Raw genomic sequence first — 4,643 nt, forward strand, 5'->3', positions numbered from 1 at the left:
CCGAGAGACGGACACGCCCCCATCACCATCGACAGAACTCCTGTGGAGAGAGTCAGCAGCTTCAGGTTCCTCGGGGTTCACATCAGTGAGGACCTGACATGGACTCATCACACCAGAGTCATCACAAAGACAGCTCGTTTGCGGCTCTTCTTCCTCCGCACGCTGCGGAGGTTCAACATGGACTGCAGGATACTCTGCAACTTTTACAGGTGCACCATCGAGAGTATCCTGACCGGATGCATCAAGGCCTGGTACGGCAGTTGCACCGCCCTCAACCGCAAGACTCTACAGAGGGTGGTGAAAACTGCTCAGCACATCACCAGGACGGAGCTACCATCCATGGAGGACCTCTACACCCAGCGTTGTAGGAAGAAGGCTCACAGGATATTAAAAGTCCCCCATCACCCCAGCAACAAACTGTTCTGTCTGCTGCCATCTGGCAGACGGTACCGCAGCATCCGGACCAGGACCACCAGACTCAGGGACAGTTTTATCCCACAAGCTGTAAGACTGCTGAATTCCTGAGCTCTGTGAAGGTCACTACATCTGTTTATAGCAACATATTTATCTATACATTATATTATTCATATGCACAAAGAACTATATTTATTTATTAAGTTTAGTTTATAATAATTCTCATTCTGCTACATCTTTCTATTCATCATATTTCTAAGCTACATAAAAATATAATGAGTGCAATAATTCATATCTGTTCATACCTCCCCATAACTGCTGCTAAATCCTGACTGCACATATTCCACTTTGACACCTTATAATGTTTTATTTTTTTCTGCACTAGTTACTGACATTGTACTTATTGTTTTATTTGCACTAGTGTACTGGTATTTGTATTTTTAGTTACTCTTATTTTCTGACACTATTACATGATGAGTTGCTTGTGGTGCCTGGGATTTAAGATTTTCATTGCCAACATGAACATCTGTTGTGCAGATGACAAATAAAACCTTTGAACCTTTGAACATAAGGCTCTATTTTTCTTAAGAAGTACTTTAAACTGTAACACTGTCTATTTTCCTTATAATTGATACCAGAGTAGGCCTTCTTGGATTTTTTCTGGTACTTTACAGCTGGAAAATGAAAAATTGATAATTTTACCTGATTTCCTTACTTAATATTTGTCTCTGACAAATCAAAGCAAGTGTCATTTAGCGTGGCATGGATTTCTCTTGCTGAAATATACATTAGAGTAGTGACTGTGTAAAAAGTGTTGGTCATAGTGACCAACTCACCGCACTACCGTTTCTCTACTGAACTACTGAGCCTCTTAAGCTCACAGTTTTCATTTTCTTGCCCCATAAATACCATCCTCACCAGAATCATTTTCTCTTAAAAGCTGGTTTCCAGCAGGCAGCTGTTTTTACTGAAAAAAAACCCTCTGTCACCACCTGCTCAGTGGCAAACAGCAGACAGGAGCAGTTAGAGAGCTGCTTTAAATTCCAACAGAAAAAGCATAAAGGTAACCACAGTCAGGCAGAGCTCATAAAAGCCACATTTGAAGATAAGGAAATCAACCAAACAGCACCATAAAACGTGAAGACGTTTAACATGTGGGCTAATGATGCCATGTGGGATTTATAGGGAGGTTGTGTGCTGGACTATTTCTTAATGAGGAGAAGTGACTTCCTGGTGTAATGCTGGTACCGTGACGTTGTTAGTGCTCACCAGTTCTGTGGGTGAGTTCATTCAGTGCTGAAGCTGGTGCTGAACTGTGTCAAAATCACACACTGCTAACTATATAGTTACTTCACCATTTTGTAGCGCTGTCCGTATGTTTAGTGAGATTGTTATAGCATATGTATATAGTGTCTGACGGTGCACCATGAAAAGTAGTATCCAATGGTCACCAACTGCACTATACCATCATGCATTATGATCAAAATTGGCCAGCAGAGGAGTAGAGTGAGAGAATTGCAGCCTGTTATAGGTTACATGTCTGTTTAATGTTTTAGCTAAAACATAAAAAGTATCAGCACAAAATGTAAAAGAAACATACAAACAGACATTCAGCACAATAGGAAACTCCTCTTATACAGTTAAGGGAATAGAAAGTAAAGAATGAAAGTACAATGCAAGATATTAAAACCCTCAATTATGACTTAAAGGTCCAGTGTGTAAGATTTAGGTGAAGATCTATTGGCAGATATTTAATGTAGAATAATCCTCATGATGTTTTCACTAGTTTGTTTCATCTAAATTGTATGAATTATAGTTTTCTTTACCCCAGAAAAGACCCTTTATATTTAAATACTTTATATTTACATGGAGGAGGTCCTCTCTACAGAGGCCACCATGTTTTTTACATTAGTCCAGACTGAACAAACTAAACACCTTTTGAGTTTTAATGACAACTGAAGCTACCACAGGTTCTTTTTCATGTTTGGAAGGAGAGGGTGAGGTGAGGGCTGTTCAGCTGCAACATGACACTTCAACACTAGATATCACTAAATTCTACACACTGAACCTTTAATAAAAGAATGCCGGTATATTTTGTGTTAATTCATTGGGGAAAATATAACATGTATTGATATGCTATGTGTGTATTAATATATAGTTGTCTTCATACTACACAGTGAGAAGGAAGTGATTTCAGTGTGTATTACACAAGGATGTTAACACATAATCCCTATGACCCATAGTTGATCCCTGCATTTCCTATCTGGCTGAGTTTTGTCCTAAAATGATATTTTCATTACACTGATCTCATACATGGCCTCTCTGGAATCTCACTTATGGAAATCCATCATCGTGACAGAGAACTTTAAACTCTGTGATATTTTCCACAACAATAGCACTGCAAAAGTAAATCCCCTGACATACTGGAAGCCAAACCCAGGGCAGAAAAACAGGAATCTTAACCACTGTAGTCCTCTGCACAGGGTGAGGCATGAACTGGTAGCTGAGTTTATCCTGACACTTTGCTGTCATCAATCCCTTTCAGGTTGTACCCAGTGCCAGGAAAGCAGTAAATCTGTGGTCAGTGATATGTGAGACAGTGTTGCACAGCCTGTGTGGCCCGTCATGAATCATTCAGCAGCCCTCCTTCTAATGAGAACACTGTGGACCATGACGGCCTAGCTGCTGGTCGTTTGTGTGTGTGTGTGTGTGTGTGTGTGTGAGATAAGTGTTTTTTGTTGGACAGCTTTTAAACATCAAACCTGGCAAAATGCAAAGATTTTAAATATTTATTTTGCACTTAGTGTTAATAAATTTAGGTAAAAAAAACACACTGAACATCTTCAAATGTAGAAATCAACTTGTTTGTCTCAGTTGGTGATGTGATGCTCTGCTCGTTTTAACGTTTCTACGACAGCTCAGGCTGTTCCTGCTGCTCTCTCTCTCCATGAGTGCAATGCATGATGGTATATATTGCTCGGCTGACCATTGGTTGTACACTACCTTTCATGATTATGGGAAACAATGAGTTTACTCTATAGGGAATAAAACATTTCAGTAAATGTTCGGACACCACTACAAAATGGCGAACCCACTATATAGTGGACTACTATAAAGTGATTAGTGAGTGATTGTGGGCACAGCCCATGTGTTTGTTTTTTTCAAATCAGTAGAAATGTGTAAATGTTTCCCTGTGTGATCAATCAATTAAATCAGTAAAATGGTATTTATTTCATATTTTATCTTGGAGAGCTGGGTGCAGGCTGTTGATTCACTCAGCCCCTCCTGTCTCCTCTCTCTCTGAATAGAAATTATGTACCTGTTTATATGTGTTTATTTGAAAATAGAGCATGGAAGTGGGATCTGATCACTAGTAGTCACTGAAGACACATGTGGAGACACGTTCCAATATCAGGTGTGAAGTGTTGAACTGTCTCTCTCTCCACTTGTGATAAAATCACCAGAGACACGAGGATGAGGCTCAGCAGGTAGAGCATGTTGTCCACTAACCAGAAGGTCAATGATTCAAGCAAGATACTGAGCCCCAAATTGCCCCCAGTCTGAAAGTGATGTGTGATAGAGATAGTACACTTACTGAATGTGTGTGTGAATGGGTGAATGGCAAAACTGTAAAAACCATTCACCATTTAAAACCAGGTCTGAACAGGGCCCTTGTTATTAATATGTTAACCATAGTGATACCTGTTTGCTCTTGTGTTGCGTTTGATTCAGTTGCATTGCTGATGGTGTCGGAGCCCCCGTGCAGCAGCTGTGAAGAGAGCAGTCAACTGAAATCAACATTGCTAATAAACAGAGACAGTCATAGAAGAGTCAACATTGTAATGGGAAGTCCAGTGTGTATAAATAAAACAATTAGACACTAGAAACAGTGTGTCTTAATTCACAGACTTCATAGAAATTACAGTTTGAAGAACAGAGATACATTTTAGGTCTTATATCATTGAGGTCTGCAGGAGCACTGAGTGGATAAATCATTTGAAGTGTAAACTTTTAAATATTTCCCATCCTACATTGTTTATACTGCATCTTTGCCAAGCCTTAGTGCATTGCTTTATTTGTTTTTGTATGTTTTACTGCCACAAACCGACGATTGATGGGGTCCTGAAACACCAGCAGCAGGAGTGTGCACCTGCATTCTTGCATATATGTGCTATATAAATAAAATATTACAATACATAATGTTACTAGTGCTCAAAAACTATATTGTA

The sequence above is a fragment of the Paralichthys olivaceus genome, chromosome 5, assembly GCF_024713975.1.
Source record: "Paralichthys olivaceus isolate ysfri-2021 chromosome 5, ASM2471397v2, whole genome shotgun sequence".
Taxonomy (NCBI): Eukaryota; Metazoa; Chordata; class Actinopteri; order Pleuronectiformes; family Paralichthyidae; genus Paralichthys; species Paralichthys olivaceus.